Below are 13,315 nucleotides of genomic sequence, written 5' to 3' on the forward strand. Positions count from 1 at the left end.
GACTCGGTGTCCCCTATCCTGACTAATAGGCATGGCTGCTATTTCTTTACCAGTTACATCCTTAACCTCGCTCTAGTCCGCACCTCTAGTCCACTTTAACCTCGTCTAGTCTCTAGTTCTCAGTCAGAGAATTAACTCTGCTTCCAGGTGGCATTCGGTTCGGAACAAAGCCCTGCCTCTTTAAACCCTACCCAAATTCACCTGACACAAGCAAGCCCAAATCCTTTCCTAAGTCCTTTTTTTTTTCCTTTTTTGTAATTACACCGAAATCTGACTTTTTAAAAAATTGAAGTATAGTTGATTTACAATGTTGTGTTAGTTATTTTAAGATATTGAATATATTAATAGTCCCCTGTGCTATACAGTAGGTATTTATCTATTTTATGTATAATAGTATATATCTGCTAATCCCAAACCCCTAATTTATGCTCCCCCTTCCTGCTTTGGTAATTGTGTTTGTTTTCTGTGTCTATGTGTCTGTTTCTGTTTTATAAATAGGTTCATTTGTATCATTTTTAAGATTCCCCATACAGGTGACATGATATTTGTTTTTCTCTGCAAGCTTACTTTACTTAGTATGATAATCTCCAGGTCCACCCATGTTGTTGCAATCCTTTCTAGCACCTTCTTACTGACATGCTCTCTGGTTGCCCATGGTGAGGGTCTCCCTCTTTGCAAGGAGCAATACACGCAAGTTGTTCAGCTACAAGTGAGCTTTGCTGGTCATCAACTGAAAGACCAAGTAGCAATAATGTTTATTCTGTGTCAAGCAGTGTGCTGACTTCTGGGCCTACAACTCTGAACAAGGCATCTTATCCTGTCTTCAGGAAGCTCACAATCCGATGGAGAAGACAAGGAGCAGCAAGCAGAGACTCTAACCTCCAGAGTTGTGAGGAGTCAAACAAAATTCAACAGAATATCAAGTTAAATAGCCCTAAGATTGGAGAAGGAAATGGCAACCCACTCCAGTGTTCTTGCCTGGAGAATCCCAGGGACGGGGGAGCCTGGTGGGCTGCCATCTATGGGGTTGCACAGAGTCGGACATGACTGAAGCGACTTAGCAGCACCAGCAGCAAGAGTTGTATGGGGCTTTCCTGGTGGTTCAGATGGTAAAGAATCTGCCTGCAATGCAGGAGACTTAGGTGGTATGATGCTGGGAACATAAAAGAAAAAACTCCCTCAAGGTCAAATTTATTCATTATTAGCAAGAAGATAATGGTTGCAGATCTTCCACTTCCATCAAGTTCAAGCTGAAGTTACTATACTTATAAATGTATTAGCAAATGTTAAAATACCAAAGTACAAAATCTACTCAAGTGACAAGCAAGAACAGGAGCTACAGACTTCTTGGGTGAAGAAAGAATTAGATGAAGTGGCCAGGGGCCTAGGAGACTGAATTCTTTGGTGTGAAAACATACAACTTTATAACCATTTATATAAAGCCCATCATGGTCATGCATAAGTCCAGTTCAATTCAGTCACTCAGTCACGTCCAACTCTTTGTGATCCCATGGATTGCAGCATGCCAGGCCTCCCTCTCCATCACCAACTCCTGGAGCTTGCTCAAACTCATGTCCATTGAGTCGGTGACACCATCCAACCATCTCATCCTCTGTTGTCCCCTTCTCCTCCTGCCTTCAATTTTTCCCATTATTAGGGTCTTTTCCAATGAGTCAGTTCTTTACATCAGATGGCCAAAGTATTGGAGTTTCAGCTTCAGCATCAGTCCTTCCAATGAATAGTCAGGACTGGTTTCCTTTAGGATTGACTGGTTTGATCTTGCAGTCAAAGGACTCTCAAGAGTCCTTCAATACCATAGTTCAAAAACATCAATTCTTTGGTGCTCAACTTTCTTTATGGTCCAACTCTCACTTCTATATATGACTATTGGAATGTCCATGTCCTAGCCAAAACTCTGCGTCTAAGTAACTGGGAGGCCAACTGTGTTCCTTGAAGGAGGATGTGTGTTTCTTAACACCAAGAAAAGTGAAAAGTTTGTACGGAAAGATACAAGAGAACCAAACCATAGTATTGATAATTGTGCATTAAGAAAGGAATTGTGTATATTTGCTGTTTGAGCATGAGCGTGACTGGTTAGTTTTAAAAGACTTGCGCCTATTAGAGGCATAGCCTTGAAATGCCAATTTAAAATACTTGATGAGTGAGTGATGTGGAGTTTTATGTTTTAAATTGAAAGCTGAATTCTTATTAAATTTACTGAAACATGTAAGAGAAATTTAGAGCCCTATAACCAGGTGGCACAGTGGTAAAAAATCCACCTGCCAAGCAGGAGATGCAGGTTCAATCCATGGGTCAGTAAGATTCCCTGGAGAAGGGAATGTCTACCCACTCCAGTATTCTTGCTTGGAGAATCCCATGGACAGAGGAGCCTAGAGGGCTATAGTCCATGGTGTTGCAAGAGTTGAACACAATTTAGGGACTAAACAACAACAGTTGTAAATTAAGGGGTTAAATGTATTGAAGTACTCCAGAAAGTTTTGTTAATTAAAATATGTATATTATACATATATATATTTCACAAGGTCTATAAGGATAAGAAATGGGGAGCAGAGTTGGCAAACTAAATATGTGTGTGTGTAGATATACGATTAATAACAGCTTAGAATGTTTAAAGATAATCAACTATATTCATAGACCCTTTAGAAGTGGTTGCTAAACTTTGCTAGACAAAAAAATAAATAATTACATGTATAAGCTGAGCTAAAAAATAACTATGTTTTTCTAATTTTAACTTTAATAAGTGGAATATTAACATTTAACATAAAGAGTGAATCTTTGTGGAATTTTTTGTTTCTTTTTTAAATTTATTTTTTAGTGATGTGTAGATCATTTACAATGTTGTATTCATTTCTTCTGTACAGCAAAGTGACTCATATATGTATAGACATTCTTTTTATATTCTTTCTCATTATGGTTTATCCAGGATATTGAATATAGTTCCCTGCTATACATTAGGACCCTGCTAGTTCCCTGCTATACATTAGGACCCTGCTAGTTCCCTGCTATACATCAGGACCTTGTTGTTTATCCATTCTGTATATAATAATTTGAATCTACTAACCCCAAATTCCCAATCCATTCCTCCTCAACCCCTTCTCCCCCTTAGCAATAACAAGTCTATTCTCTATGTCTGTGAATCTGTCTCTATTCTGTAGGTGGGTTCATTTGTTCCATATTTTAAATTCCACACATAAGTGGTATCATATGATATTTGTCTCTCTTTTTGACTTCCTTCACTTAGTATGATAACCCCTAGTTATATCCACGTTATTGCAAGTGGCATTTCTTTTTCATGGCTAAGTGGTATTCCATCGTATATACGTACCACATCTTCTTTATCCAATCACCTGTTGCAAAAAGTAAGCCTTTGACTAATGTTTTCTACACTCAAAAGCCCCTTTCAATGGCATCTAGGAACTTATATGAACATAATCAAAAGTCATACTGTGTGGTAAGTGCTATGACAGAGAAAGGTAACATATAAGAAAAAGCAGGGGGACCATATCTGAGACTTTGGAAGAGGTCAGTATGATCTCCTGGAGCAGGAAAAGTCAGCCCACTCCCGTATTCTTGCCTGGAAAATTCCACGGACAGGAGAGCCTGGTGGGCTGCAGTCCATGGAGTTGCCAACTGTTGGACATGACTGAGTAACTGAGCGCACACACATTGAAAGAGGAACAGGTAAACCAAGAAAATGTGTGAGGATGGAGGGTACCAGGATTGAGCCATAGGAATAGGAAGATTATTTATTTACAAATACTGAGTCTCTAACAGACACCGAACTGTCTCTGGGGAGACAATAGCAAACAAAACAGGATTCCTTCCGCATGGAGCCCAAGGCCAGGAGGTAAGAGGGAGCGTGTGACTTGGGGGAAGATAAAGAAATTCAGTGTGGATGTTCAGCCTTAGAGCCCTGATCGCTACACATGAAGTACCTAACATGGTGCTAGGAACCCAGGAGGTCCAGCAAACTGTTCCTTTCTTCTTCAGAGTGTCCCTTATTTATTTTTGCTTTGGGAGTCAGAGCCTATTTGTAAATCAAATATTTAAACTTTCCTGGGGCTCAGCCCCTGAACTTCCAAACTACAAACCCCTTCATCCAAGGGCCCCTGCAGCCTAAACAGATCAAAGGCAAGAAGCTCATCTATTGCTTAAGCCTGAGGTCCAGGGCTGCAGGAACTGGCATGGTTTGTTTATAAAGACCCCAGAAACCCTGGTGGAGGATGCTCTTTGTCTCTCAGGGGTGCCATGGGGACTGCTGGCTGGGTTAGTAGATACGCTGCAGAGAATGGCTCTTTTAAAAAAGAAAACAGGCCCTATTTTCCAAAGGTCAAAGTAGTAGAGAGGTAATAGTAAGAGGCAGGAAAACAGGCTTATGTGGGTCAGAAATGGGGACTAGGGTTGACAAACTCCGACTAAATAAGAAAGGGGACAGAAATGACCCCAGGATGAAGGAGTCTGAGAGCCATTCCATCCCACCCCAGAGGTTAGGCCTCCTCCAGAAGAGGTTGGCTTCACACATACAAATGACTTTATACAAAGAATGGTAGATTCAATTTCATAGGCTACAGCTTTCAAATAACTTTAAGCAACATCACACACCTCAAGGAGCAGATGCATGTCTCAGGGGGAATTATCCAGAAGCATTCCCTCCAAAGGTCCTAGGGAGGCTGAAATGGGCTCCATTCAAAGAATCATCTCCATCAGTATGTGCAGACCTTGGTGTGTGGTCCTTTTTGTCTTAGATGAGCAGGACATATAAGCCTCTCACTCCTGGGGATGCCGTCTGGGATTGTCTGGTGGCTTTCTGGCTGTAAGGGTTTTGGACATTATCCCCGATTCTCCGTGGAAAAAATAGTCTTCATGTTTCATGTCAACAATAGTTGAACCAAACTGCCTTTGACATCCTGGAGTTATCTGCTGACCCAGAACTAGATGACTGGGGGATGGCAGCTCAGCCCTGGCATGTGCCCAGTGCCAACAGCAAGGGTTCCAGGAGTTACATGAGCCACTAGGGCCATCCCATCTACCATCTGTCACTGGCTTATCATGCCACCTTGGGTCACTGACTTCCCCACTCTGTGTCATCTGTGAAATACGCATAATAGCAGGTCGCAGCATTCTGTCCCTCCCCTCTCCTCTCCTGCTCATACTCACTTTCCCTCCCTCCCACCCTTCCTTCCTCTCCTTCTTCCTCCTCCTTTGCCATCGCCTGCCCCCTTCTCTCTCCCCTGCCCTTGTCACCCCCCTTGTCTCCCTCTTCCCTTCCCTCTGCCCCACAGAAGAAGATAATGTGTCTGTAAAGCGCTTTGAGTTCCTTGGAGATAGAGAGTCTATAAATATAAGCTGTTATCATTGTTACCATGGAAACATTCACAGAGAACCACACTCCATTCCTGCATTTGCTGAATATAATTCTGCCTCCTCGCCCTGCTGGCTTCTTGAGGCTATTAAACAATCAATGGTTTTACAAAGCACTGTAGCCAAGTAGAGAGTAGGGACCCAGGGTAGAACTTGTTAGCTGCTCAACTCTTCTTCATGTCAATTTTCAGAAACTGGGTTTCTGTCTACTGAAATAGAGGAAAGTACAAGACTGACCAGAGTCAGCTATTAGTCCAAGGATGCAAATTAGGACAGGTATAGTTATGCCACATGACCAATGACCCTGATCTGTAGCAAGGTCCAAGCCAGGGAGAATTCCTGTGAGCTTCAGAAATAATATTCCACCCATTTCCTAAATTCTCTTTGATGCCTGACTCAACTTCAGAACCATGGCTGGCAAAATGTTGAGGTACAGAGAGTTAAGTTTACACCTTTCTGCCAGGCTATGTCTTCTGGAGAAGGCAATGGCACCCCACTCCAGTACTCTTGCCTGGAAAATCCCATGGACGGAGGAGCCTGGTGGGCTGCAGTCCATGGGGTCCCAAAGAGTCGGACATGACTGAGCGACTTCACTTTCACTTTTCACTTTCATGCATTGGAGAAGGAAATGGCAGCCCACTCCAGTGTTCTTGCTTGGAGAATCCCAGGGGCGGGGGAGCCTGGTGGGCTGCCGTCTATGGGGTCGCACAGAGTCGGATACAACTGAAGTGACTTAGCAGCAGCAGCAGTGTCTTCCTCATTACAGTCTCTGCAGGGCCTAGTACAGTGCCCTAGAACAAGGCTGATGCTGGACAGAGGTTTGTAAAAGCAATGAGTACGTGCACTTAGTACGACACAGTTGCAGGTGTTGCTGAGTGAGGCACATGCCTATGGCTCAGTCGCAGACCCCAGAGCACGCCAGTCCTTGCAGCTGCAAGTCTGCTGTGTCTGCTCCCACTCCCATCAGTTAGAGCAGTGATGCTGCTTCATCTGGGCAAAGTCGCTCTCCATCCAAACCCTGACATGGCAGAGTTTAGAACCCTAGCTAACCAAAATTGTTAACCAAACAACTGGGAAAGGTCTTGTGCAAAACGTAAGGGTGTACAAATGATGGAAAAGGTCATTGGCCCTTTCAGGTAGTGCTTCGATCCAAGGGGAAGTTTGACAGGTTTCAGATAAGCAAAGGTAGAGACATGGGATGGGCTTTGGAGTCAGACAAATCAGAATTCAATGCATAAACCCTGCCACTTACCAACTTCCCTGAGCCTCAGTACTCTCATCTGTAAAATCCGAATAATAGCTCTTATCTCACAGTTTTGAGGTGATGGTGAAATGAAATAAGTCAATGATTAATACATGTTCATTCCATCCCACTAATTGAGCAAAAGGCATAAACAACACAGTTTGGGGTTTGGAGGACAGGGTTAGTGACTTTATTTTTTAAATTGAAGTGTAGTTAATTTACAATGTTGCACTAATTTCAAGTGTACCATAAAAAGTGATTCACTTACACAACACACACACACACATTCTATTCTTTTATAGACTGTTTTCATTGTAGGTTACTGCAAGATACGGAGTATAGTTCCCTGTGCTATGAGGAGGTCCTTGTTGTTTATCTATCCTGTATATGCTGCTGCTGCTGCTGCTAAGTCGCTTCAGTCGTGTCCAACTCTGTGTGACCCCAAAGACAGCAGCCCACCAGGTTCCCCCGTCCCTGGGATTCTCCAAGCAAGGACACTGGAGTGGGGTGCCATTTCCTTCTTCAATGCATGAAAGTGAAAAGTGAAAGTGAAGTCGCTCAGTCGCGTCCAACTCTTCGCAACCCATGGACTGTAGCCTACAGGGCTCCTCCGTCCATGGGATTTTCCAGGCAAGAGTACTGGAGTGGGGTGCCATTGCCTTCTCCAATCCTCTATATAGCAGTGTGTATTTATTAATCCCAAACTCTTAATTTATCCCTCTCCCACTTTCCCCTTTGGTAACCATAAATTGCTATGTCTGTGAGTCTATTTCTGTTTTGTAAATAAATTCATTTGTATCATTTTTTTTTTTAGATTCTATGTATAAGTGATATCACATGATATTTGCCTTTCTCTGTCTGACTCTAATTAATATGACAATCCCTAGGTCTGTCCATGTTGCTGCAAATGACATTATTTCATTCTCTTTCTGGACGAGTAATAATATTCCATTGTATGTGTGTGTGTTCAGTTCAGTTCAGTTCAGTCGCTCAGTCGTGTCCGACTCTTTGTGACCCCATGAATCGCAGCACACCAGACCTCCCTGTCCATCACCATCTCCCGGAGTTCACTCAAACTCACATCCATCGAGTCAGTGATGCCATCCAGCCATCTCATCCTCTGTCGTCCCCTTCTCCTCCTGTCCCCAATCCCTCCCAGCATCAGAGTCTTTTCAAATGAGTCAACTCTTCGCATGAGGTGGCCAAAGTACTGGAGCTTCAGCTTTAGCATCATTCCTTCCAAAGAAATCCCAGGGCTGATCTCCTTCAGAATGGACTGGCTGGAATTGATGTGTGTGTGTACCTGCATGTATGCACATACACGAATACATCTTCATCTATTCATCTGTCAGTGGACATTTAGGTTATTTTCATGTCTTGGCTATTGTGAACAGTGCTGCTTTGAACATTAGGGTGCATGTATCTTTTCAAATTATAGTTTTCTCTAGATATATGCCCAGGATTGCTAGATCATATGGTGACTCTATTTTTAGTTTTTTTGGAACCTCCAGACTGTTTTCCATAGTTACTGCACCAATTTACATTCCCACCAACAGTGTATGAGGATTCCCTTTTCTCCACACTTTCTCTAGCATTTATTATTTGTAGACTCTTTGATGATAGCTGTTCTGACCAGTGTGAAGCGATACCTCATTGTATCTTTGATTTGCATGTCTCTGATAATGAGCAATATTGAATACTTTTTCATGTGCCTGTTGGCTATCTATTAAGGTTAAAAACCTCATGAATGTTTCAGATCTCAGGAAAATGGGAGCAAGTGATAGCTCTGCCTTTAAGAAAGGGGGTGGGGAACTTATAGGAAGAGAGAAAATGCTCAAGTACACATAGGGAGGCAGGCAGCACTGGCTATGTAATTTGCATGGTTCAGTGCAAAATCAAAATGCAGGCCCACTAGATAAAAATTATTACTAATTTAGAGAGGGTGACAGCAGAGCATTACTTGTTCACCTGCGTGGGTTACACACACCTGCATGGGCTTACACAGCCACAAAGCCAGCTAGGGAGCCTGAGGTGCAGAGGAACTTGCCATTACTGTTCCCAGCCTTGTCGAGCAACAGTGTCATCCTGTTACCCAAACGCTGATTTTGTCATCACTGTAGGCCTAATTCAATCAAGACACTGGAATGTTTTGTTTCCTACAAAATGTTTGAATACACTGAATTCACATTTCATATTCTAAGCTAAACCTCAGCTGTTAGTAAAGGTCATTTCAGGAGGGAAAAGCTCATAAAAACAACTAAACTCTTAAAGGAGTGATTAATGATTGTATAAAATGTGATCCAAGGTTCAGATTGCTCCTGTATTCTCATTCACAGAGGTACGGGGGTGAGGCCAAATGACAAAGCATATACAAAACATTCACTATTTATTCATTTGCTATTTAATAATGCTATATACAAGTCAAGGCACTAGGCCATGTAAGGGAAAAAGAAAAAGAGATTGTCTTCAGTCCAAAAATGAGAATGTTAGGCTTACTAATGTCCAAAGTCACTTTCAGTTCTAATATTTTAGGACTCCTTGGTAAAGATATGGGGCCTAACTTTAAGAAAAAAGTCTCGTACAATAGTGAAACTAAATCGAAGTTGCTCTGTATAGAAAGCTTTTACATGGAGTATTTAAAATCTATTATTTATATTCATACATATGTACTTCCTGTTCATACATAGGGTTTTTATATGATCTTTTATCTAAGTTTTTATTAAGCTCTTCAAACAGTGAGACTGTTGTTTTTTGGTTTTTGGTTTTGTTTTTGTTTGTTTGTTTGTTTGTTTTCAAAAAATCTGGTTGTAAACTAAGTCACAGAGAAGAAAATAGATTTTCCTGGAGTCAAATAGTTAGACCGGCAGAATCTAGCCACCTCTTGATAAATTATGAATTCACTCCCAGTGGTCCCCACTCTCCCTCCACCCTCCATCCATGGATAAAGAACACAGTCAAAATGGACCATCTTCCTTCCCTTGTTGCCAAGGGATAACTATTCATGGAAGACTCTTTGCATAAAGCTGCTGAAGCCTATTTTGAGTGCAGATTTTAAAAACCAGGCAAACCTCATTCAGATTCTGGGCTCTACCACTTATCAGTTATTAGTGACATGGGCATATTACTTAATCATTCAAAGGCTCAGTTTTCTCATAAGTCAAAATATTAACTATTCTTTAGTTTATTTGAAAACTGAAAGCATCCCACAGTGCCTGGCACACAATGACTGTTCATCTTATGTTGAGCCCACTCCCTACCCTTTCATCTTCCTTTCCACATATGAAGCTTTTCATGAACAGAGTGTCATGGGACTGCAGTTGTCCCCTTATTTCACTAAGAGTCAGGAACCATGGAAGAACAAACTACCCACAGACAGAACTAAGAAACCCGGAGAAATGAGGCCAAAGACAGGTGTTGTGCTGATTAAGTCTAAACACTGACTTTGTTTTCAATCTTCAATGTGCAAAATCCCATTGAATGTTTCTTTCGCTTCTCAGTTTATCATAACCCATCACTAGACACCCAACTGTGCAATCCCAGCACTTTATTTTGTCCAGATATTTGTACATCAAACAGTCAACTTTGAAAGGACTGGAGAAGGAGACAACATTGTGAGAGAAAAGAGCCAAGAATTCTACCTATTTCTTCCAGGAAATGGAAGCCCAGAAGGGATCCAAGTGTTGATGAGTTGTTAGTCAGTGGACTCATCAACCATTGGGCTTTCCTGGTGGCTCAGACAGTGAAGAATCCGCCCTCAATGCAGGAGACCTGGGCTCGAACCCTGGGTTGGGAAGATCCCCTGGAGAAGGGCATGGCAACCTACTCTTGTTTTCTTGCCTGGAGAATCCCCATGGACAGAGGAACCTGGTGGGCTACAACCCATGGAGTCGCAGAGTCGGACATGACTGAGCGACTAAGCAGAGCATGTCAATCATTTAAATGATAAATTAAAACTAAAGGCAGGGACTTCCCTGGTGGCTCAGTGGTAAAGAATCTGCCTGCCAATGCAGGAGACACAGGTTCGGGAACATATCACATGCTGTGGAGTAACTAAGACCCTGTGGAGTAACTAAGACCCTGTGCCACAACTACTGAGCCCGTGCTGTAGAGCCCAGGAGCCACAAGTACTGAGCCCACGCAGGCAACTACTGAAGTCTGTGCTTCCTAGAGCCCGTACTCCGCAAGAAGTGAGGCCGCCGCAGTGAGAACCCTGTGCACCACAACTAGACGGTGGTCCCCACTCAGCGACCAGAGAAAAAGCCCGCACAGCAGGGAAGACCCCGCACAGCCAACAATAGTCATAACAATAAGTAAGCAAAGTTACTTTAAAAACGAAAGGAAGAAAAAGACGCTATTTCTCTCACCAGACTATTATCCTGAAATGAGGACAGGGAGATATTGCCATAACGGACCGGAAGGCCTGGGCTTAGGTTTTATTTGCAGGGCAACAAAAACCCCTAATGTACTGAAACTACTATCCCAATGGGCCTAAAATCTCCCCATTGCTAGAGATTCACATTTAATGATAAGCAGAGAGTCCCAAGGAATCTCTGGTGCATATGCACACAGCGGAACACAGAAATGTGAAGGATAGACACAGGATATGGGAATTCTGATGGCAGAGAGCCCACTGGCAAAAAATGCAGAAAGAGAATGAAAACTGCCAAAGACAAGTAAATGCAGTCTTGCCTGGGCTCAGAGCTCCTGAAGGAGGCCATGAGGAGTGTTCAGGACAGATCGGAACCATCTGCAGGAGATGTTCTTACCCTGTCTCCCCTTACGGCCATTCTGGTAGTCAGAACTGCCCAGTACTTTCACTTGGTGCTTGCGTTTAGTGCTCTCTCTGAGCCCACCACTTGTCACATTATGTTTAATTTTTTTTTTCTTGAAATGAAGCACTGCTTTATTAATTTGTAAGAAAGATACCTACTAGATATTCAAGCCTTGATTAACTATAATTTTTATGTCTATCATCCGCTCAGGTAAAAATGACTTTCTGTTTAAAAAGTGGCTAGTTGACCCCACAACACAATGACACAAATAATTTAGGGCTCCCGTTATATTTTCATCTGCTACAGAAAAGCATTGTGCATATTTCTCCTTTACTACATAGAATAAAAAAATTAGTATTCAAAGAATGAGACTTAGAAAATTACTGTTACTCATTCCTCAAAGATGCAATTAAATGAAGCAATTTTTTTTTACTGTGTTTCTCTAGTTGTGAAAAAAATACAGTTTTATACTACTGTTTGATTTGTTTTAAGGCATCACAATTTTTCCCAATATTCCTTTTACACCATCAATGAAAATATCAACACAGTAGAAAGGAAAATGATGTATTTCATTTTTTATTTGTTTTACTTTTCATTGAGTTATAATTGATATATAAATTTCAGGTATACAACATAGTAATTCACAATTTTAGAGGTTATCCTCCATTTATAGTTATACAATATTGGTCTTATTCCCTATGCTACACAATATATGCTTTGTTTTATAACCTAAAGCTTTGTACCACTTAGTCCCCTACCCATATATTGCCCCTCCCACTTCCCTCTACCCACTGGTAACCACTAGCTTGTTCTCTATATTTGTAAATCTGCTTCTTTTATGCTACATTCACTGGTTTATTTTTCATATTCCACATATAAGTGATATCAGACAGTATTTATCTTTCTGTTTTATCTTTAAACAGATATCTTTATCTAATATTATCTTTCTGTTTCTGACTTGTTTCACTTAACATAGCATCCTCCAAGTCCATCAACGCTTACACAATGGCAAATTTTCTATTCATATCAGTTCAGTTCAGTCGCTCAACTGTGTCCGACTCTTTGCGACTCCATGAATCGTAGCACGCCAGGCCTCCCTGTCCATCAGCATCTCCCGGAGTTCACTCAGACTCACGTCCATCGAGTCCGTGATGCCATCCAGCCATCTCATCCTCTGTTGTCCCCTTCTCCTCCTGCCCCCAATCCCTCCCAGCATCAAAGTCTTTTCCAATGAGTCAACTCTTCACATGAGGTGGCCAAAGTACTGGAGTTTCAGCTTTAGCATCATTCCTTCCAAAGAAATCCCAGGACTGATCTCCTTTAGAACGGACTGGTTGGATCTCCTTGCAGTCCCAGGGACTCTCAAGAGTCTTCTCCAACACCACAGTTCAAAAGCATCAATTCTTCAGCGCTCAGCTTTCTTCACAGTTCAACTCTCCATACATGACTACTGGAAAACCATAGCCTTGACTAGACGGAACTTTGTTGGCAAAGTAAAATGTCTCTGCTTTTGAATATGCTATCTAGGTTGGTCATAACTTACCTTCCAAGGAATAAGCGTCTTTTAATTTCATGGCTGCAATCACCATCTGCAGTGATTTTGGAGCCCCCCAAAATAAATCTGACACTGTTTCCACTGTTTCCCCATCTATTTCCCATGAAGTGATGGGACCAGATGCCATGATCTTCATTTTCTGAATGTTGAGCTTTAAGCCAACTTTTTCACTCTCCTCTTTCACTTTCATCAAGAGGCTTTTTAGCTCCTCTTCACTTTCTGCCATAAGGGTGGTGCCATCTGCATATCTGAAGTTATTGATATTTCTCCTGGCCATCTTGATTCCAGCTTATGCTTCTTCCAGCCCAGTGTTTCTCATGATGTACTCTGCATATAAGTTAAATAAGCAGGGTGACAATATAC

Source organism: Ovis aries, chromosome 12 (assembly GCF_016772045.2).
Source record: "Ovis aries strain OAR_USU_Benz2616 breed Rambouillet chromosome 12, ARS-UI_Ramb_v3.0, whole genome shotgun sequence".
NCBI lineage: Eukaryota > Metazoa > Chordata > Mammalia > Artiodactyla > Bovidae > Ovis > Ovis aries.